The sequence below is a fragment of the Hyla sarda genome, chromosome 6 (assembly GCF_029499605.1).
Source record: "Hyla sarda isolate aHylSar1 chromosome 6, aHylSar1.hap1, whole genome shotgun sequence".
Taxonomy (NCBI): domain Eukaryota; kingdom Metazoa; phylum Chordata; class Amphibia; order Anura; family Hylidae; genus Hyla; species Hyla sarda.
This window is the reverse complement of record NC_079194.1, coordinates 253,689,864-253,714,362: the sequence shown is the minus strand read 5'-3', so window position 1 is coordinate 253,714,362 and position 24,499 is coordinate 253,689,864. Positions and strand designations below refer to the sequence as shown.

At 42.7% G+C, this 24,499-nt stretch overlaps 1 protein-coding gene across 3 annotated transcripts in view; it reads left to right on the top strand.

Annotated features, from left to right (window-relative positions):
• CHRM1 (cholinergic receptor muscarinic 1) overlaps positions 1 to 24,499 on the top strand; it is a 248,718-nt gene that overhangs the window by 93,526 nt on the left and 130,693 nt on the right. The window contains exon 1 of one of the 3 annotated variants that reach the window (XM_056526963.1): positions 13,702 to 13,726. The exons of the other annotated variants lie outside the window; for them this stretch is intronic. The gene's annotated coding sequence lies outside the window, so the exon portion shown is untranslated. Of the gene's footprint in view, positions 1 to 13,701; positions 13,727 to 24,499 lie in introns of those variants that run through there. 3 annotated transcript variants of the gene reach the window in all.

Here is a 24,499-nt window from a genome sequence, read left to right as displayed (position 1 = left end):
AGCATGCCTGGACAGCCAAAGGCTGTCCAGGCATGCTGGAAGTTGTAGTTTTGCAACAGCTGGAGGCACCCTGTTGGGAAACACTGCACTATGCACTCATTTTTGCTAATTGTTTTATTATGAGTCATATATTCTTTTTAGGGTATTTGTAGGTATATACTGTTTACTGACCCATTTACCATACATTTTTTTTTTTTTTTTTGTATATATGGTATCTCTGGAGGAATAGGAATATATAATACTGAGAACTGTGGAAGACATATGCCAAACTTTTTGCCCCACGGTATAGAGTTTTGCGTCACATTTTTGGGTGCAAAACAATCACAACAAGGACGTTTACATAAAAAAAACAAAAGTTTACACAATGCCCTCCAAGTTTTCAAAAGTGGGCGTGGTGTCAAATTTAGGACATTTATTTTCAAAGGCTTATACTTGTATTTAAATGAAAATTTCCAAGGTAGAATCCTATCTGTCCCTTCTAAATCCTATTTGTAATCTCTGCATAGCGCAGGGCTGTATACTATCCTTGCTCCTAGCAGGGTTGAGCTGTGCCCACAGCTATACAGGCCAGGCAGGAGATGTGCAGGCCAGGCAGGAGATATTCATTGTGTATCTCCTGTCAAGCAAAAACATACAGTAAATCAGGGATCTGTATAGATCGTTGGTTTACTGTACCCTCTTACTGGCCTGAGCACTATGCGTCAGCCCAGGAATGAAAGAGTTAAGTTGTGCCAGCCCAACTTAACTTTTTTGTCAACAAAGGGGCTAAGCGCTATGCATGAGCTCAGCAAGGAAAGTGTTTACTAGTGCTGCTGAGCAATGCTAGTTAACTACTTGGGGTATCCAGTATATACACCCATCTATATAGATGGCTGTAATCTGTATACAGAAAGCAAAAGATCATTTACCTCCTCCAGTTAGGCTCTGGAAACCTAGCCTGAGGGTGCGTTCACACGCTGTTTATTTTTGCGAGTTTTCCGCTGCGTATTTGAAAGGGGGCGGGCTCTTCTCGGCTGTCCGTAGCAGATTTTCCGCGGTGGAATGTACGCTGTGGAAAATCCGCCGCAGTCCCTACTGACTACAATGGGGCTTGCATCGGATTTTCCACAGCTTAAATTCCTCTGTGGAAAATCTGCTGCGGACAGCCGAGAAGAGCCCACCCCCTTTCAAATACGCAGCGGAAAACCCTCAAAACCAAATAGCATGTGAACGCACCCATAGGCTGGATTAACACACATTTAGGGCTGTTTTTAGCAGCTTTTTTAGTTACCTTTTTAGGCTTCATTTTTTTTGGCTGCTAACAATGCAGGAGCCATATGTTTGCTGATAGGGGATTAAAGACTACGAAGCCCCCCATTGTTTTTAGTTTCACCCTGTTGAGTCTTCCGTGCAAAAGGATATACTGAATAAAAGTCCCCACAATGCATTTTTTTGTCCATGACATTTTGACATTTTTATTTTTGGAATGTTTGGTTTGAAAAGAATTCCCCAAAAACTTTTGTATGCTTCATGCATTTGTATGCAGCTTTAGTAGTGTTTTTCCAAAATAATGTTTTTAGTACATGCATTTTTTGTTGAAATTCTCTGTTTCTCCTGATACAAGTCTTTGATCATGTGATTCAAGGATTTCTCATAAATAATGTGAAAAAAAGTCTCAAAAAGTGCAACAAAAAACAGAATACACATTTGTCCGTGCATATTTTTGAGCTGAAAATGAGCCTATGGAGGTCTATGGGAGAAACGCCACAAACTGGGGAGAAAAAACGCTACAGCATAATGCATTTTGCACCCCCCTAGCTATGCATTAACACTTAACCCCTTACACTCTGTGGCAGGATGTGCCTAGCCCATGGAATGTAGAACTCACATGTTTTCTACCAGTTAGCCTTAGATTTACTACCCAAGTCAAATACGTTGTGTGAAATTTGCTTATAATGCGCTACGTTTAAATAATGCATGTGTGGATTTTTTAAAAGAGCATTTTCATAGACTTTACAAAAATATTCACCTAAACCTGAAACTATTAGTGTTTTCTTATTTATTTATTTATTTATTTATTGTACATTTTAGTGCTAGTGAATGTAAAACAATAAAATCTCCGTTTTCACTTTTGGAAGAAGTGGAAAGAAAAAATACGGGGCGTCAACTCGTGCTGTATCTTTAAAGTAAAACTTGCAACTAACCCGCCACCACATCTATAGTGACGTACTGATGTTTTGCGGTTGTGCAAAAAGGTGGGCACAACTCTATTGTAGGTTTTGGGGTTAAGCACGGTATGAAACAGTCTGCAGCTTGACAGCTTGACACGCCTCATTCGTATCCAGGAGGGTATGGAATAAGGAAGACTGGGTAAAAATAGACATAAAGTAAGGGGCTTTTTGTTGTTCGAGCGTTAATGCATGCAAAAAAATGTAATTCAATACGCCAGCACATACACAGGACTTTTTATTCAAGTTGATTGATAAAAAGGACAAAGCATTTCGGTGCGCACTCGGTCCTTTCTCAGGTCTGCAATAAATAAATTACGATGTCCTGATGAGTTTCCCTGTGTCACGGCCCGCGACACAGGGAAACTCATCAGGACATCGTAATTTATTTATTGTGGACCTGAGGAAGGCGCGAGTGTGCCCCGAAACATGACACAGGGAAACTCATCAGGACATTGTAATTTATTTATTGCGGATCTGAGGAAGGCACGAGTGTGCCCCGAAACATGACACAGGGAAACTCATCAGGACATGGTAATTTATTTATTGTGGACCTGAGGAAGGCGCGAGTGTGCCCCGAAACATGACACAGGGAAACTCATCAGGACATCATAATTTATTTATTGCTGACCTGAGGAAGGTGCGAGTGTGCCCCGAAACATGACACAGGGAAACTCATCAGGACATCATAATTTATTTATTGCGAACCTGAGGAAGGTGCGAGTGTGCCCCGAAACATGACACAGGGAAACTCATCAGGACATCATAATTTATTTATTGCTCACCTGAGGAAGGTGCGAGTTTGCCCCGAAACATGACACAGGGAAACTCATCAGGACATCGTAATTTATTTATTGCGGACCTGAGGAAGGTGCGAGTGTGCCCCGAAACATGATACAGGGAAATTCATCAGGACATCGTAATTTATTTATTGTGGACCTGAGGAAGGCGCGAGTGTGCCTCGAAACATGATACAGGGAAACTCATCAGGACATCGTGATTTATTTATTGCGGACCTGGGGAAGGTGCGAGTGTGCCCCGAAACATGATACAGGGAAACTCATCAGGACATCGTAATTTATTTATTGTGGACCTGAGGAAGGCGCGAGTGTGCACCGAAATGCATTGTCCTTTTTACCAATCAACCAGAATAAAAAGTCCTGTGTATGTGCTGGCATACTGATTGCATGCAGTAGCGCTCGAACAAAAAAAAAACTTATTTGTGCCTATTTTTACCTTGTTTACACATTTCAGAACTGCACATATGGCTCCCCATGGAAGCAGATCCCGTCCAACAATCACTGCAGAAAAAACATGTCATGAATGCATTTTTTGCCAAGTTTTTTTTTCTTCGTGCTATAGCAATGCAGCTCACACCTATATCAATGTCACCCATGGGTGAATGTGACCTTCCAACATTGGCTAGCTTCTCTTGCAGATCTGATAACCTCATTTCTGTGGTTAGTGACTTTGCACCTATCAGGTGTTTGATGATGCTTTACATAACAACCTCAGTAATCCTCAAACCGCGGAGATGTCGGGCAATAAAAGCAGATGAAATCCATCTACGTCTTTTCATATGTAAAATTGTGAAGAGGCGCTGCAACAAAGATTACAGGGACGACAGAAAAATGCTGTTTAACTCTTGAAAGTCCTCCAAGACATTTCATAACAGGCCAGCAGTATCGTGGTTAATGGGCGCAGAGAGGAGGTAGGAGGGGATTTTGTGAGCAAACTGTGGTGTTTACCCTCAGCAAATACCAGGCCATTAAGTCTTCCCTTGTCTGTCACTCTGTTATCCCTGGGACAAAGAGTCCATGAGTGTCACTCAGCTACAGAAAGGGGACTGTCCCCAGTCAGAGCAGTTTCCAAACCACCCAGTCATTGCTGTGGCTTGTAATTGTTTAGATCATAATTGCTTCTCACACAGATAACATGGCAATAGATGGCAATAGACAGCAACAATAAGCTCAGGCGATTTGTCATTTACAAGGGCATACAGGTCTCTAGGAAACAAAACATATTATATGTATACACAGAGTTGGTTCCCAACTGTACAAAGCTTACAATCCATCATTCATAACGTAGAACTCATGTGTAGTTTAGTACTTAACTTCTCAAGCTTTTCTACTAGGGCTTCCCTGGCAAGGTCATGGAGATGACATGGTCCGTCAGTGGTTGAAGTCTGTGCCAAGATTAAAAATATTGCTTAAAAGATACCTCAGTTTTCAAAAAAATCTCCACAGCCCCATAGACTTCCATAAGCAGATTATTTCAGTCACGTGGATAGGGGCAAAGGATAGGGGATAAGATGTCTGATTGCGGGAGTCCCGCCGCTGGGGACCCCTGCGATCTCCCTGCTGCACCCGGCATTCATTTAGAGCATCGGGTGAAGGTGCCATCTCGGTAGCACCCTGCTCGTGACGTCATGACCACGCCCCCTCACTGCAAGTCTATGGGAGGGGGCGTGATGGACGTGGACTTGCATTGAGAGGGCATGGCTGTGACGGCACAAGCGGAGCGTGGCCGTGACGGCACGAGCCTCCACCCGCATCGCCAGTCATCCGGCAAGGAGCGAAGTTCGCTCCATGCACTCGATGTCTGGGGTGCCGCAGCCGAGATCAGACATCTTTACTTTGGATAGGGGATAAGATGTCTAGGGGCGGAGTACCCCTTTAAATCCATTTTCCCAACTTTGAAAATAAGGTAAAAGTAAAGGACCAGTCTATTTTTGGCCAAAAAGGCTTATTATTGCCCCAGGTAAAAGACTCAGTGATCATCTTATGCAATAGCAATTGCTCGTTCGTAGGCTGATCACAACCTTTTAAATTACATTAAATTCTGAGAAAGCTGGGCTATGTCACGTGACTGATACAGTCTGCTAATGGAAGTCTATGGGACTGTGAAGAGTTTTGCGAAAATCTGGTACCTTTCAAGCAATATTTTTAATCTTGGCATAGACTGACGGACCGTGTCATCATCATGACCTTGTCATCCAGATTTCCCATAGTTCTAAGCAGGCCAACTATGAATGTAAGAATTATCAGTGTAGCACATAGCGGATTTGCTGGGTACATCATGGATGGCTTCCTATACTTCTCAGAAAAAGATGGAATCATTTTCTAATTAAGATGGAAGAAGAGAATAATTTCCTGTGCGTTTAATTACTGTTAATTTCCTGAACATTACCGACATGTTTCCACTGGGTGATTTTGATTTAATTTTTTTTTTACTCCTGGAGACAGAAAACTGAGGATTTATATAGTGACATACTGTGTAGACCATTAAGAAACGGAGGGGGGAATAAATACATAAAAAATTGTGAATCTGTTAATATGTCAAGTAAATGGTTTCACCTTTTCACGACTCACTGATCAATAAAGGTTGTTTCCGCATGATGTAAAATTAGGCTTGGTGTCACTTTTAACTCATACATGCACAATTGTGTAATCATGGAAACCAAGCAGGAGCTGGAAATTAAGATTGACGCACAGCAAACACATTTTGGCACATCTATGTACTTATTGTGTCAATATTTAAAATACCTCACAATTCCACTATTTCATTTTAGGGGCACACTCAAAAGAAGGCTGTGAGGAACAGCTGAATGAGAAGGGGAAAATAGCCGAACCAGCTGTTTATTGGAATTTGCGTAACTCCCATTGACTTTATTGGGAGTTGTGTAAGCAGAGTAGCACTGCAAGCTACACTGTGTATGTAAGACCTGCAGTGCTGATTGTAACTTCTCAGCATGGCAACTAATGGTGTGGATTCTTTTCGGATTTTAACCATTGACTTTAATAGCAAACAAAAAAATGCTATAAAATTGCCAAATGCTGCAGATCTGAAGGGAAATCCACAACTGCAGATTTTTGACACATTACTTTTTCAACTCAATTTACATTATCGTAAAAGAAAATCCGCAACTGCACCAAAATACACACGTTTTGGTACAGAAATGATTTTCTCTATATATTCTATGGTACTCAAGGGGAGGATAGGTAATGTAGAGCTAGACAGCTAAGAGTAGTATCCCCTTTGGGAGTAAATGGTGATGAGGTCACATATAGGGGGGGGTTATAACTAATTTGAGGGTCCCAATAAGCCCAACAATGCTTTTGTCAAGGATTTGTTCCCCCGTAGTGTCAATTGCAGAATAAACCAGATATTGAATAACATTAAAATGACTTAAAACTTTACTAAATGTTCTGTGCAGATCTGAGCACAATACATTTCCTTTAGCAGAGGAGTAGAGATGAGCAAACTTTTAAAAATTTCAGTTCTGACAGTTCTCCTAAATGTGTCAAAAAGTTATTTTTATAATCAAACTAGTTCTATCCGAACCTGTACTTCACCAATAGCCAAAGAACATGTGTATAAAACTGTCACAGAGTCCTAAAAGCCCTGTATAACACTGTTATGCCACCAAGGAGTATATATATATATAATATATACAGTACAGACCAAAAGTTTGGACACACCTTCTCATTCAGAGTTTTCTTTATTTTCATGACTATGAAAATTGTAGATTCACATTGAAGCATCAAAACTATGAATTAACACATGTGGAATTATATACATAACAAAAAAGTGTGAAACAATTGAAAATATGTCATATTCTAGGTTCTTCAAAGTAGCCACCTTTTGCTTTGATTACTGCTTTGCACACTCTTGGCATTCTCTTGTTGAGCTTCAAGAGGTAGTCACCTGAAATGGTTTTCACTTCACAAGTGTGCTGGTGTGGAGGAGGAGGTGTGATGGAATGGGGGGGCTTTGCTGGTGACACTGTTGAGGATTTATTCATAATTGAAGGCATACTGAACCATCATGGCTACCACAGCATCTTGCAGCGGCTGCTATTCCATTCTGTTTGCGTTTAGTTGGACCATCATTTATTTTTCAACAGGACAATGACCCCAAACACACCTCCAGGATGTGTAAGGGCTATTTGACCAAGAAGGAGAGTGATGGGGTGCTGCGCCAGATGACCTGGCCTCCAGTCACCGGATCTGAACCCAATCGAGATGGTTTGTGGTGAGCTGGACCGCAGAGTGAAGGCAAAAAGGGCCAACAAGTGCTAAGCATCTCTGGGAACTACTTCAAGACTGTTGGAAGACCTTTTCAGGTGACTACCTCTTGTAGCTCATCAAGAGAATGCCAAGAGTGTGCAAAGCAGTAATCAAAGCAAAAGGTGGCTAGAACCTAGAACATGACATATTTTTGATCTCCTTCCTGGTACTACTCTACCCCGGGGCAGGATCTACCCTCTTTCTGCTCCTGAGACTCAAGCCATGTCGGACTACATCCAAGAAAATTTAAAGAGGGGATTCATCCGCAAGTCTTCATCCCCTGCCGGAGCGGGGTTCTTCTTTGTCTCCAAAAAGGACGGTTCCTTACGGCCGTGCATCGATTACCGCGGTTTAAATAAGATCACTATAAAAAAAAACGCTATCCCCTGCCTCTTATCTCGGAACTCTTTGACCTCCTACGTGGCGCTAACATCTTCACCAAATTAGAATTAAGAGGCGCATATAATCTCCAGAAGAGGAGAAAGCCAAACAAGGACCCATCTGCATACACTAATCTCTTCAGTGGCCTATGGTCAGGTGTCGCTTAAGTGCAGTGTGGCCCAACATGTCAAAAAAGGTCCTTAGGGTACACCCTGCATAAAAGCTATTGTGCAGCAAAATCTATGAATAAAAGCACAAGTCTTTGCACCACAGTAAGCCAACCTGTGTAGGTCCATTATAGTAGAGTTTGAACTAATTGGACTGTCTCCTGTCTGTAAATGCATTACACTAGTAACCTCACTTACAGATGTGAAACGCACCACAGAGACTCTCCAGTCAGAATATCTGCGACATTTTGTTTCCTCCCGCGAGGATGATTGGGCCGATCTTCTACCCTGGGCTGAATTCTCGTACAATTTCAAGAACTCTGAATCCTCTGCCAAATCCCCGTTCTTTGTGGTGTACGGTCGTCACCCTCTTCCCCCCCTCCCCACTCCCACCCCTTCTGGTTTGCCTGCTGTTGACGAAGTTACCCGAGACTTCTTCACCATCTGGAAGGAAACTCAAAAATCCCTCATACAGGCCTCATCCCGGATGAAGAAGCATGCCGACAAAAAGAGAAGATCTCCTCCTGTCTTTGCTCCTGGAGACAAAGTGTGGCTCTCCGCCAAGTATATCCGCTTCCGTGTCCCCAGTTATAAACTGGGACCACGTTATCTTGGACCCTTTAAAATCAAGTGCCAAATCAATCCTGTCTCCTACAAGCTCCTTCTTCCCCCTTCTCTCCGTATTCCTAACGCTTTTCATGTTTCTCTCCTTAAACCGCTTGTCCTTAACCGCTTCTCTCCCAAGGTTGTAGCTCCAGCTCCTGTCTCCGTTTCCTCCGATGTCTTCTCTGTTAAAGAAATTCTTGTGTCTAAGACGGTCAGAGGTAAAAAAAAAATTCTCGTAGATTGGGAGAATTGCGGTCCTGAGGAGAGGTCGTGGGAACCCGAGGATAACATCCTCGACAAAGACCTCATTCACAAATTTTCGGGTTCCAAAAAGAGGGGTAGACCCAAGGGGGGGGGAAGCCGAGCGCTCCGGGTCCCCGCTCCTCCCCAGAGCGCTCGCAGCGTTTACCTACTCGCAGAGCCCCCGCTGACCGGGAGCGCTGCGATAGTGTCTCTAGCAGGGATGCGATCCGCGATGCAGGACGCGCCCGCTCGCGGTTCGCATCCCAGCCTGCTTACCAGACCCGTCCTCCGTCTGTCCAGTCCCGGCACGCGCGGCCCCGCTCCCTAGGGCGCGCGCGCCGGCTCTCCGCGATTTAAAGGGCCAGTGCGCCACTGATTGGCGCCTGGCCCAAATTAGTGATTTCACCTGTGCACTGGTCTATATTACCTCACTTCCCCTTCCCTGTATTGCCGGATCTTGTTGCCATTGTGCCAGTGAAAGCGTTCCTTGTATGTCCCAAGCCAGTGTTCCAGACCTCCTGCCGTTGCCCCTGACTACGATCCTTGCTGCCTGCCCTGACCTTCTGCCACATCCGACCTTGCTCTTGCCTAATCCCTTGTACCGCGCCTATCTCAGCAGTCAGTCGGGGTTGAGTCGCTATCGGGTGGAACGACCTGGGGGTTACCTGCTGCAGCAAGTCCATCCCGCTTTGCGGCAGGCTCTGGTGAATACCAGTAACCCCTTAGACTCCGTTCCCCTGGTACGGCCCACGTCATCACCCCACTGACACAGAGGATCCACCACCAGTATCCTCTCAGTACCCGGACCCTGACATATATATATATATATATATATATATATATATATATATATATATAAACTCTAAGTTAATAGCAAAGTTACAGCAACTTGGATGGCTATGAGCAAACAAGTGGTACCCAGTGGTAACTAACAGGTGGGATTTTGCATGCTTTTTAAAATGAATGCCCAAAAATAATCCCTTGTTAGGAGGCAGATGCCTGACAATGTATATGCACACATAGGTAACAGAAGAAGCAATGGCTTTTTCCAAGTGGTCTAAAATGTATCCTATTTTGAGAGTAGCAACAGGATTTGTGACCACAGAGTGATGTGCAAAGCCTTTTACAGCAGCTTTGACATTACCTCTATACTGCCTCCTGATTGGCTAGGAGAGATATTTGATGAAAGGTGATATGGGATTAGTTGAGGTCATGTGTTACTTCCTCCGTTTTCTTTCTGCCATATGGTTTATGGTATTTAAGCAGGTTCTGCTAAACCGAACGTTCCGAAGTTCGAGTTCTAGCCAAACTGAACTTTTAGCAAAGGTCTGACGGGATCGAGTTCTACAGGTTCAATTTGCTCATCTTTACAGATGAGTGAGAAGATGGTCACTGTCCATTTAAGAGTTGCTTTACTAGCAGATATTCTGACTGGAGAGTCTCTGTGGTGCGTTTCACATCTGTAAGTGAGGTTACTAGTGTAATGCATTTACAGACAGGAGACAGTCCAATTAGTTCAAACTCTACTATAATGGACCTACACAGGTTGGCTTACTGTGGTGCAAAGACTTGTGCTTTTATTCATAGATTTTGCTGCACAATAGCTTTTATGCAGGGTGTACCCTAAGGACCTTTTTTGACATGTTGGGCCACACTGCACTTAAGCGACACCTGACCATAGGCCACTGAAGAGATTAGTGTATGCAGATGGGTCCTTGTTTGGCTTTCTCCTCTTCTGGCTAATAGATATTTTTGAAGCTGGAAACTTTAGCACAATGCATTCACAGTGTGTGCTGGAGATGACCTTTCAGGCGAAGTATTTAGCTATAGTGCTGTGATCCCTGTAAACATGGCCAAAACAGTGATCCAAGTCAACTTACAGTACCCCACACATACATTTAGGCAGTTACTAGATGGTTTTCTCAGCCATATTGTAGAAGTAACATGGGTACCAGGACATTTCATCTCTATCCAGGAGGTTGTGAAATGTCACCAATCTCCCCAATTTTTCTCCAACCCTGTTGTCTAATTCTGGGGATGATTTCTGCCATCAGTTTTTCTGTTCTTTAAAATTGGTGGATTTCTTTGAACAATGGGATTATGGTAGGTAGTGAGGTGGTTTTTCTGAGTCTTGGAATCAAGGCGTTCGTTGCTAGTGTCAAGAAGCAGACCAATGATTTACAGAGAGCAAGGCAAGAAAACTGGCAACGGATAGCAGGAGAACCGCTGGATGATTCTGGGATACACTACCTGTTATCTTTTGAACTAGATCCAACACATGAGTAATTTAAAGGACGTTTTTATGAAATATGGGTTATCGTACCACAAGCTTGTCTGCATAAACAGCAGAGGTTGCAAAAGTAAAAATATAGAATATGAAGCAGAGCGGGCACTCTGTACCACCAAAATATTATTTTGTAATTTGTCTTTCGTGCTCTAGACTTTGAAAATAATGTAACTGCTGTCCTGTGTCTGCTCAGGGCTTGTCCTGTAGCTCGCTCAGGGATGAAGTCACAAGCAATACAAGTCTATGGAGTGGGAGAAGTAAGAGACCTTACTTCATGCCACGCCCCCTCCCATAGGCTTGCATTGAGGGGGCGGAGTGTGACGTCACACGGGGGCAGAGCCTTGAAGTCACAATGCTCCGGCCCCTTGATCGACAGTAGTGATAGGGGATAAGATGTCTAAGCGCTGGAGTACCCCTTTAAGGCTGCTCCCTGTGACAAACAGGATGATATCATCACTTATCATAATTTTTACCATGGATTACCATTACCCCAGTTTAAGAAAATTACAGCAAAACACTCTCAAAATGTGGTAAACATTGCTCCAGAAACGCAGTAAAAATGTATCTGCCAACAAAGCCTGAAGGCTTTAAATCTTTACATAACGCTTCAGTTGTGATTATAGATCAAATCACTTTCTCCTCAGGGCAATTAATAGTAATAAGATTCCACCCGATCTCTCTGTATTTCTAGAGAATTTATAGGAAATGTATTCAGCATTAAAATAAAATTTCAGTGATGGAATTGGAAGCAGTATGACTGAAAACCCATGCCTACTACTGCAGCTAAAACAGGAAAGCACAAGGCATACGCAAGAACCTCTAGATTTTTTTTCTAATAATAGCCTATGCTGCACTATATATGCTTCTTCAAACACTTTCAAACTGCACCTAGAGTCATGAGTTTGTGGAGGAGAACTAGTCCAATGTACACATGGATACTGCTAAAAATAGGAAAATAGGTCATGCAATTGGGAAGGGGATGTGTTTGTGCATGGGGAAAACGTGAGTAATAGCTGTCGGATGAATGAGCATTTAGTCTAAAGCCATTGAATATGTATCGGCAAGTGAATCAGAAAATGACCTATTGTTAAGATCAAGTTTTTACATTAAACATAGTTTGAAAAACTTTTTGGTGATGTTAATTCTCATTTTTCATTTTGTTATCTATATTATAAAATAATCCTGAAAACTTGCTGTGTTCACCCTGGCCACTATGCCCAATATAAAGCTGATACTTTCTGTTCTGTACAGATCATCTTCTAGCAGCGTCCTCCTTATCATCACAGAAGGGAGTTTGGTCAATTGTGACACCAGTAGATAGATAGGATAATAGCTGAAGCTCAGAGGTCAGCCTCCCCCTCCCTGAGAAATGAACTTTACACAAATCACAGAGCAGAAGGGTCTGGTCTATTGTGTCTATGTCCATGGGGTTTACTGTAAAACATATCTCTAAATGCTGTTAAAAACAGATTGGGTAACATAGAAACATAGAATGTGTCGGCAGATAAGAACCATTTGTCCCATCTAGTCTGCCCAATAATCTGAATACTATGAATAGTCCCGGGCCCTATCTTATATGAAGGATAGCCTTATACCTATCTTTATCTTATATGGAGGATAGCCTTATACCTATCTCTATCTTATATAAAGGATAGCCTTATACCTATCTCTATCTTATATGAAGGATAGCCTTATACCTATCTCTATATTATATGAAGGATAGCCTTATACCTATCTCTATCTTATATGGAGGATAGCCTTATACCTATCTCTTTCTTATATGAAGGATAGCCTTATGCTTATCCCATGTATGCTTAAACTCCTTCACTGTATTTGCAGCGACCGGTTCTGCAGGAAGGCTATTCCATGCATCCTGTTACGATTCGGCAGGCTGGATGTGGATCCTCTGTGTCAGCGAGGGATTGGCGTGGACCGTACCGGTGGACCGGTTCTAGGTTGCTACTGGTTTTCACCAGAGCCCGCCGCAAAGCGGGATGGTCTTGCTGCGGCGGTAGCAACCAGGTCGTATCCACCGGCAACGGCTCAACCTCGCTGACTGCTGAGAAGGCGTGGGACAGAAGGACTAGGAGGAGGCAAGGTCAGATGTAGCAGAAGGTCGGGGCAGGCGTCAAGGTTCGTAGTCAATGGCAATAGCAGGAGATCAGGAACACAGGCTTTGGACAACACTAAACGCTTTCTCTGGCACAAGGCAACAAGATACGGCAAGGAAGTGAAGGGGAAGTGAGGTTAAATAAGCAGGGAGCAGGTGGAGGCTAATTGGACAAATTGGGCCAGGCACCAATCATTGGTGCACTGGCCCCTTAAATCTTAGAGAGCTGGTGCGCTAGAGAGCGGAGCCGCTCGCCAGAACGTGACAGCCGGGGACCGGACGGGTAAGTGGCTTGGGATGCGATTCGCGAGCGGGCGCATCCCGCTGTGCGAATCGCATCCCCATCGTGAATGTCAGTGCAGCGCTCCCGGTCAGCGGGTCTGACCGGGGCGCTGCAGAGAGGAGAACGCCGCGAGCGCTCCGGGGAGGAGCAGGGACCCGGAGCGCTCGGCGTAACACATCCACTACTCTCTCAGTAAAGTAATACTTCCTGATATTACTGCATAAACCTTTGCCCCTCTAAAATAAAATGATGTCCTCTTGTGGTAGTTTTTCTTCTTTTAAATCTCCTCTCCGCCTTTACCGTGTTGATTCCCTTTGCCTCTTCTTTCTTCCAAGATATTCATTTCAAGGTCCCTTAACCTCATGCTTTCCTGGTAAGTTATATCCTGCAATCCATGTACTAGTTTAGTAGCTGTTCTCTGAACTCTCCAAAATATCTATATCCTTCTGGGGATACAGGGGGAGATTTATCAAAACCTGTGCACAAATTTTTGTTGCCCATAGAAACCAATCAACTCGCTTCTTTCATATTTAAAGAGACCTCTGAAAAATTAAATAAGCCCTCTGATTGGTTGCTATGGGCAACTGGGCAAAATTTTTCCTCTCCACAGGTTTTGATAAATCTCCCCCAGAGTCTCCAGCCCTGTGCACAATACTCCAAGTGAGGAGTGAGCTCTTTCTACTGCTAAGACCTCTCCCTATACACCCATGAGCACTTCTCTCTTTCTACTGCTAATACCTCTCCCTATATATCCAAGCATTCTGCTAGTGTTTCATGCTGGTCTATTACATTGTCTTCCTACCTTTAAGTCTTCTTAGACAATGACCCCTAAATCCCTTTCCTCAGATACTGAGGTCAGGACTGTATAACATATTCTATATTCTGCCCTTGGGTTTTTATATCCCAGGTGCATTATCTTGAACTTTTCCACATAAAATTTTAGTTACCAGAGTTCTGACCATTCTTCTAGTTTACTCAAATCCTTTTCTATTTGTTGTATCCCTCCAGGAACATCAACCCTGTTACATATCTTTGTATCATCAGCAAAAAGACATGGCTGTCCCCATTATAAATGTACTAAAAATGTAATCTGTTTATGTCTACCTTAAAGGGGTACTCCACTGGAAAACATTTTTTTTTTTAAATCAACTGGTGCCAGAAACTTGTAAATTTATTTACAGAGATTTGTAAATTACTTCTATCCAGTACTTATCTGCAACTGTATGTTCCAGAGGAAGTTCTTTTCTGTTTGAATTTCCTTTCTGTCTGACCACAGTGCTCTCTGCTGACACCTCTGTTCATGTGCGGAACTGTCCAGAGTAGGAGCAAATTCCCATAGCAAATCTCTCCTGCTCCGGACATTTCCTTGGACAGAGGTGTCAGTAGAGAGCACTGTAGTCAGACAGAAAGGAAATTCAAAAAGAAAAGAATTATGTCTGATACTTGTCTTTGTTTGTACCCCATAATTGTAAGCGCTGCGGAATCTGTAGGCGCTATATAAATAAATAAATAAAATAAATAAATAAAAGAACTTCCTTTGGAGCATATAGCAGCTGATAAGTACTGGAAGGATTAAGATGTTTAAATAGAAGTAATTTACAAATCTGTTTAACTTTCTGGTACCAGGTGACTTAAAAAAATGTTTTCCAGGGGAGTACCCCTTTAATAATGTGGGGAATGGGGCATTTCAGTAGTGTGGGATTGATCAGATGGAATGTGTACTATAAAATACTTAAAGGGGTACTCCGGTGGAAACTTTTTTTTATTTATTTTTTTATCAACTGGTGCCAGAAAGTTAAACAGATTTGTAAATTACTTCTAATAAAAAAATTTACCCTTTCAGTACGTTTTAGCAGCTGTATGCTACAGAGGAAATTCTTTTCTTTTTTAATATCTTTTTTTGTCTTGTCCACAGTGCTCTCTGCTGACACCTGATCCCGTTTCAGGAACTGTCCAGAGCAGGAGAAAATCCCCATTGCAAACCTGTGCTGCTCTGGACAGTTCCTGACAAGAACAGAGGTGTCAGCAAAGAGCACTGTGGACAAGACAAAAAAAGAAATTAGAAAAGAATTTCCTCTGTAGCATACAGCTGCTAAAAAGTATTAGAAGGGTAAAGATGTTTTAATAGAAATCGTTTACAAATCTGTTTAACTTTCTAGCACCAGTTGATTAAAAAAAAAATGTTTTCCACCGGAGTACCCCTTTAAGTGGCCTAGTCTGGTAATGAAAAGAAATATAGATAGGCTGTATATTTTCTGAGGCTCACAGGTAATATTTATGGCCGTTCATTTTAAAATTGCTATGAGCACTAAAACAATGACGCAACTTCATAAGAAAGGGCAAGGAGATATGACACCTGTTAGGTATAATATGATGTCCACAAAGGGAAGCACCCAATTCTAGGCCTTTAATAATTTAAAGGGGTACTCCTGTGGAAATCTTTTTTTTTTTTTAATCAACTGGTGACTGGTGCCAGAAAGTTAAACAGATTTGTAAATCACTTCTATTGAAAAAAAATCTTAATCCTTCCAGTACTTTTAGGGTCTGTATACTACAGAGGAAATGGTTTTCTTTTTGGAACACAGAGCTTTCTGCTGACATCATGAACACAGTGCTCTCTGCTTACATCTCTGTCCATTTTAGGAACTGTCCTGAGCAGCATATGTTTGCTACTCTGGACAGTTCTTAAAATGGACAGAGATGTCAGCAGAGAGCACTGTGGTCATGATGTCAGCAGAGAGCTCTGTGTCCCAAAAAGAAAACCATTTCCTCTGTAGTTTTCAGCAGCTAATAAGTACTGGAAGTATTAAGATTTTTTAATAGAAGTAATTTACAAATCTGTTTAACTTTCTGGCACCAGGTGATTTAAAAAAATAAAATAAAACGTTTTCCACGGGAGTACGCCTTTAATCTATTAGAATTTAGGAGGTGTTTTGGTACAAGAACATATCATAGGAAGGGGAATTTCTTGTCTGGTGCTATTACGAATAAAGACAGGGGAGGAAGGGAAGCCATTAACCCAGACATGAGCCTGAGGATTCCTTTACAGGACAAGGAAGCAGGCAAGCATTATGGAGCCTAAGCCCTTGTGAGCCGATACAGCCTCCATGAATTACCCGTCCTCCCATCAGAAGCCTTTTCAGTGTCAAGAGAAGCATCAGGGGACTGGTTTGCACTATGACTGCACAATGTAATAGAAAAGGCTTTCCGAGTGTGGACTCTCACAATCTCTCTTTTTTATTATTTCTATTAATCTACCGTATTTAAATTATTGCACCAAGTTTTAGTGTGACTTATACCCCTCCTAAAAGGATCCCGTAGCTTTTTTAACAAACCACTGTTTTGAAAAGACCTTCTGACAATGGCTACAGCCAATTTTAAACCATTGAATCCCATAGGCCGCTATTTCATAGATAAGGCCGTGTCCTCCAGGACAAGATCTAGATGATAGCGGGGGTCCATGTCTAACGCTTGCTAGGCCAGGTAGATAGGGGCCAATAAAAAAAACTTCTTTCTTCCAGAAATTGTTCTCCACCTGTCTATGGGTTGTGTCTGGTATTGTTGCTTAGTTCCCCTAAACTGTGGATGGACGTGGCATTGTTTTTAGAAAAAATCAACAATTTTTTTGGTATCACGTACGACCATTTTTAGTAAAGTAGGATCAGTTTGGGGAAATGTATAAATGCTGACAACTTTGCTCAAGATTACGCAACATTTGCTTTTCTTCCCATTGAGGCATTAGCTTGTGCGGATATACAGAACAGTAAGGACACTCGATTGAGCAGTTCCGAAAAGTGTCCGAATTTTTTTTCCGGTCATTTGTAGAGATGAGCGAACTTACAGTAAATTCGATTCGTCACGAACTTCTCGGCTCGGCAATTGATGACTTTTCCTGCGTAAATTAGTTCAGCCTTCAGGTGCTCCGGTGGGCTGGAAAAGGTGGATACGGTCCTAGGAAAGAGTCTCCTAGGACTGTATCCATTTTTTCCAGCCCACGGGACCACCTGAAAGCTGAACTAATTTATGCAGGAAAAGTCATCAACTGCCGAGCCGAGAAGTTCGTGACGAATCGAATTTACTTAAGTTCGCTCATCTCTAGTCATTTGCACCATGCCTCTTACTGAACAAAATTGAAGTTACCATTGGTCCTTGATACTGAAAACCTTTGAAATAAATGTTATTGTATCTAATTTAGTTACAATAATATATTTAATAAAGACCCCCATTCACATAAGTGAAAAGTCATCTGAACCAACTGTTTTTGGCAGGACCGTATGACTGTCTTTCCAATCAACAGGTCTCCAGCTGTTGCAAAACTACAAATCCCAGCATGCCCGGACAGCCTTTAGTTTTGCAACATCGGGAGACAAACTTGTTGGCAGAGGCGTAGCTTGTAGCTTCTGGGCTCCGATGCAAAATCTGCAACAGGGCCCCATATGCCAATTATATTAAAGGGGTATTCCAGGCAAAACCTTTTTTTATATATATCAACTGGCTCCAGAAAGTTAAACAAATTTGTAAATTACTTCTATTAAAAAATCTTAATCCTTCCAATAGTTATTAGCTTCTGAAGTTTTCTGTCTAACTGCTCAATGATGATGTCACGTCCCGGGAGCTGTGCATGATGGGAGAATATCCCTTGCATGATGGGAGAATATCCCTATAGGAACTGCACAGCTCCAGGGACGTGAGTCATCAGAGAACAGTTAGACAGAAAACAACAACTCAACTTCAGAAGCTAATAACTATTGGAAGGATTAAGTTTTTTTAATAGAAGTAATTTACAAATCTGTTTAACTTTCCGGAGCCAGTTGATATATTAAAAAAAAGTTTTGGCCTGGAGTACCCCTTTAATGGTCTCTAATGGGGAAGATGTGCTTTGGGGCCCCCTTAGGCACCAGGGCCCCAGTGCGGCTGCTACCTCTGCTACCTCTATAGCTACGCCCCTGCTTGTTGGGAAACACTTATCTATTGTGCATGGGAGCCTCCTAACTAGAGATGAGCGAATTTACAGTAAATTCGATTTGTCACGAACTTCTCGGCTCGGCAGTTGATGACTTTTCCTGCATAAGTTAGTTCAGCTTTCAGGTGCTCCGGTGGACTGGAAAAGGTGGATATAGTCCTAGGAGACTCTTTCCTAGGAATGTATCCACCTTTTCGGGCCACCGGAGCACCTAAGGGCTGAACTAATTTATGCAGGAAAAGTCATCAACTGCCGAGCCGAGAAGTTCGTGACAAATCGAATTTACTGTAAGTTCGCTCATCTCTACTCCTAACTCTTCCCCCAACAGATATGGTGGGAAGAGAAGTGTGAGCAGGGTGGTGTATATGTAGACTTTTGGGGTAGTGTGACTATATAAAGTTTTTGTGATGTCAGGAGTGTTAACCCACCACACTCCAAGGATAAGCTGTAGTGATGAGCGGCAGGGGCCATATTGAAATTCGCAATATTTTGCGAATATATGGACGAATATTCGTCCTATGTTTGCAAAATTCGCATATTCGCTATGTTCATTGGCTTTTTTTTCCCATGCAAAATGAAATTTGCATAGTACGCATGCGCGATTATATAATTCACCTTAAAGAAGGGAGGGATCAGTGTCCTTTGGAAATGCCAATATTCGCAAATATTTGCTTATTCGCATATACAAAATATTCGCGCTCCACACCGACTCACACAGTAAATAATATTGGAGCCTTCTTTGGACCACAAGCTGGAAGCAGGGAGGGATGATCACTTTTTTTTTTACACAGTGCACATTATTGTTGGGATGTGTACTGTGAAGGAAAAAAAAACAAGTATTCATCATTACGAATAAATATCGTTATATTCTAAATATTCGCAAAATTGTGAAGTGCTGATATTCGCGGTAAAAAATAGCATTTTGAATATTCGTGCTCAACACTTGTAAGTTGTTGCCGGTGCCCAGCGCTGGGTAAAGAATATGTTAAATGCAAGGTTATGGAAATCACTTTTCAGCAGGATGATACAGACAGTACAGTTTAATTGTAGTGAAATTTGGCTGAAGGGTGCAGAAGGGAACCACAGTGAACCACAGTGGTGTCTCCTGCCGTATCCCTGCTAAACCAGTCCACCCCATTCATTTCAGTGAGGCTCATTCTCCCACCGTATCTGGTATTTGAACCAGACTGAAAAGCGCAGCCTTCCATGGTTTTCAGTTCTATAAAAAAAATGGATATGGTGGGAAAATAAGCCGACCGGAGTCACCAGCTGACTCTGGTCACCTTATTAGGGTATGTGCACACTACGGATTTAGCACGGAGCTCCACGTCAGAATTCTGCAGTGGGAACTCCTATCATTAGTGTGAATGGGTCTTCTGCGGACCTGTTCACACTGCGGAATTTCAGCGGCGGACAATTCCGCCGCTGAAATTCATCCGCGCAAAGAAAGAACATGTTCTTTCTTTGCGCGGAAGTCCGCGAGCACTGTATAGCCATCAATGGTGACTGCACAGTGCTGCGCGACCCTACCGAAGATTCAAAATTCGCAGTCTGAAATACCCTTAAAATGAATGGAGCACGACACAGGTCCTGTTGGTATACGGCAGGATGCAGTTTTGAAATTCCCCTGCTGGATCAATCTGCTGTAAAACATGGTGTGAATGCAGCCTTACGGTATAAAAAATGCACATGTATCTTAATATAATTGTGTTAGAGGGTGTGATGCAAAAGGCAGATGGAATTACCCTAGGGGCAGATGGCATTAACCCCTTGTATACGCCAGGGTGTGGTTTATCCTCAATACAACCAAAAGGTATACTGTAACCTGGGCTAGGCACGGGGGCAATAATGACTCCGACGCCAAGTTACGGACAACGGTAGCTTTACTGAGGTTAGACAGGTGGAAAAGTCTATACAGTTCCGCCAGGGCCCACGGAGGTGACCAGTGACTTTTAAGGGCTTGCTGAGACTTGTAGTAGATGGGGTCAATTTTATGCGTTGACTTGACAAATGATGACTGTGACGGAGTTGACTTGACTGATCACTGACAATACTGAGACTGTGGCTTACTTGTAGCTGTTTGTGGCTGCAGACTGGACTTGAGGCCTTCTATGACTCTGGACACACACCTAGACCAACTGCACTGGACCTCAGCAGGAAGCAAGAGACCAAGGAAAGAGAGAGAGAGATAGCTCCTCCCAGGGATTTTATAGGGGAGGTTAGCAGGGAACCCATAGGCCACCCTTGGGTCATCTGGTCACTGTTACCTCCTGGGTAACAATCACATGACAAATCACATGACAACCATCTTAAAGTTATAACACCTCGTTACACATTTTATGATACACCAATTGGTGAAACATATGTACATGGGGGAACAAGTGTAAGGGGAGCCCAGTGGACACTGCAGGAGGCTGCTTGACAGGGCAGCAAGGGTACAGGGTAACACCTCCCGTACTGGGCCACCTCACAATAAAGTGTGCTAAACCGAGATGTCTCAATATGTGTGATGTCCTTCCAGAACTGGAATGGTTAACATCTTTGAGAAACAGACCGTCCCTTTCAGCTGGAAAACAGTAGCTGGGGAGGTCCCAGATTGTTAGAGAACATGGGGCGGAAGTGTGAGGCCAAAGGTGTAGAATATGGCTTCACTCCAGAGTCTCTGAATTTGTAGGGTCCTGTGTTACAGTTTTTACATGACAGTGAAAAAGAGTAGCAGTGATGTAGTAATGTGCGTTCAATAACAGAGGCAAGGGGGGCACCGACAGCCTGTCACTGACCATTTATTACATCTTTCTTGTAGTGCCAAGTTCGATTTTTAGAGAGACTGCGGTATAGAGTCATAACCCTTTTGTTGTCCATTGGGTGTAGTACCCCTGGCGCCCATGCTCTCTCTCCCTTCTTATTTTTTTGGCAGGCAGCATGCCCAGTGAGACAAGGGCTGATATTCCTGTGTGTGTGTATATATATATGTATATATACGCTGATAAATGAGAACAGCGGCTTCTGTTTATTCTCAGTTCCCCAGGGCCTTTGGAGCTTTGGCAATGAGACACACGGAAGATATTAACCCCTTCCTGCTGCAAGTCCTTACACACCCTTTCTTTTACTTGATGTCACTTACTGTACAATAAAAGCTGAGCACAATTTAAGGTCATTTCGTGACTTACATAACTACAAAGCCTTTTGTTCACGTCGGCTGCACGTATTGTGAATTCTTCCAACAGTTGCACTAGCAGCTCGGAAGAGGAAACATTTCTTCTTGTGCAAATATTAGTCATTAAACTTGGGTTGAAGCATGAACACATACAAAGTGGAGTTTTCATTTTACTGGGTGCCTAAATGGGCACTGTCAGATACAAAAACTTTTGATATGTTGTAAAGCATACAAAACCAATAGGTTTTGCAATTGGTTTCATTAGAAAAATTTTAGTATTTCATACTGAAAAAGCCAGTCAAACAACTGCCCCCCTGCCTGCTTGGACACATACTAGTCCTGCTGTGTCCATGCGACATCAACTATGTCATGGACACACTTCCTTGATTGACAGCTGTGAGTGCAGGGCTCACAGCTGGAGGAAAAATCCTCCCACTGTCAGCGTGTGTCCCGCTACTGTCAGTGAGGACAAGCTGGGAGTTGTGGTTTTGCTAAGGCAAGGGGAGATGTGAGCAGACAGCATACTGAGGGAGAGGGCGGAGACCTGCACAGTGAGGCCACGCCCCCTGCATTTGAGAGGAATTCAGACTAGGGAGCTAAATTAAAAGTGTAATAAAAAATAAATAAAGCTGCTAAACACATAAAATTAGATGTACATGGTCAGAATTAGGTACTAAGTGATATATTTAAAGTTTTTTGTTGGATCTGACGGGTACGCTTTAAGCAGCATCTGTAGTGTATCCTTATCTTGATACTAGCAATTCAGCTCTCCTTGGCTAAACTAATAAGACATTGTAAGGTGCATAATAATAATAGTAGAACACGAGGTTGACCTTTTTGCTCCTAAATAAATTTTAGTGTTGTAAAATCATACAATTATAGGTATATCCAAAATCAGCATTAGAGGATTGGCTTTGTTTCCATTCACTTCTTACATTTTTACAACACTTGGCGGTATTCTTTTGTCAATGGAAAAGGCACATGTAATCATTCCCCTATAGTGCATAGAAGACTTATGCAGTCTATAGTGAATAAAAGTGTAAATGTAAACCATAACTCAGCATTATTTGTATTATGGAGATTTCAATGGAATATTTCTAGGTAAAATTGTACTTTCAGTGGGTTAAACTCATATACATTTACCATGATAAATATGACTAGTAAGTAATCATGTAAGCCAAACCTTAAAGGGAATCTGTCATTTGCTGTAAAGACCTGCAGACACCATCAGATAACTGTAGGGTGTAAAAGCAAACTATAACTTTCTTCAAGTTGGTGGTGGTTACCAAGTCTTTAAAATTCCCTTTTTATTTCTCAGCCAAGTGTCAAGGAGGTAGAGTCGAGATGCTCAAGTGCCACAATCTGACATGCCTCCTCAATCATCCTTACCTTCCAGGCCCTCTTGATTGACATACATAGTCCATCAAGGAGGGGCTAAGGGGTAAGGGTGAGTGAACAGGCATGTCATGTAGTGGCACTTGAGCAGCTCAGCTCTGCCTCCTTGACACTTGCAAGAAATAAAAAGGTGATTTTAAAGGCATGGCAACCACCATTACCTAAACTATATCTAAATAGTCATATTTAAAGAAATTCTATGACAACTGCCATGGCCTTTGGCAATTCATTATCATTCATCATGGTTAGATATTTTGAATTCAGTAATTTTTTGGGTGTCCTTCAGACTTGTCACTTTATATCTGGGGTTACAGTTTCTATCTAACATTTCAGATATGTTCTGGATCATTACTTAGGGGTACACAATGCTGCCAGGGAATTCCACTCCCCTTTGTAAATAGCATATCTTAAGACATGCAACCTGCAGATGAGAATTTTTTTTCATCATAGTTCATAAGGTTATAAAGACCAGAGTCCATCAAGTTCAACCTGCATCCATACTGTGTCCCCACTGATGTCTGCATCCCTACTGTGTCCCTACTGATGTCTGCATCCCTACTGTGTCCCTACTGATTTCTGCATCCCTACTGTGTCCCTACTGATGTCTGCATCCGTACTGTGTCCCTACTGATTTCTGCATCCCTACTGGGTCCACACTGATGTCTGCATACCTACTGTGTCCCTACTGATGTCTGCATCCCTACCTTGTCCCCACTGATGTCTGCATCCCCATTGTGTCCCCACTGATGTCTGCATTCTTACTGTGTCCCTACTGATGTCTGCATCCCTACTGTGTCCCTACTGATTTCTGCATCTCTACTGTGTCCCTACTGATGTCTGCATCCCTACTGATTTCTGCATCCCTACTGTGTCCCCACTGATGTCTGCATCCCTACTGTGTCCCTACTGATGTCTGCATCCCTACTGTGTCCCCACTGATGTCTGCATCCCTACTGTGTCCCCACTGATGTCTGCATCCCTACTGTGTCCCTACTGATGTCTGCATCCCTACTGTGTCCCTACTGATGTCTGCATCCCTACTGTGTCCCCACTGATGTCTGCATCCCTACTGTGTCCCTACTGATTTCTGCATCTCTACTGTGTCCCCACTGATGTCTGCATCCCTACTGTGTCCCTACTGATGTCTGCATCCCTACTGTGTCCCCACTGATGTCTGCATCCCTACTGTGTCCCCACTGATGTCTGCATCCCTACTGTGTCCCTACTGATGTCTAAATCCCTACTGTGTCTCTACTGATTTCTGCATCCCTACTGTGTCCCTGCTGATGTCTGCATCCCTACTGTGTCCCTACTGATGTCTGCATCCCTACTATGTCCCTACTGATGCCAATTGCCCCATGCCAAAACATTCCTTCCCAACTCCAATATGGCAATCAGAATAAATCCCAATATACCAATATCATCTCCAATAATGGCATATCATTTTTTTAATGTAATATATAATAATACTACTGCTGACTAGGTTTTCAGACCTACAGGTGCCTTCACACCACAGTTTATGTATACAGAGACCATGTATGGTTTTATATTATAAAACCTTATATAATAATATAATATTGTTTTATATTATATAAACCATAAATTATAAAACCATATAGAGGCATATGTGT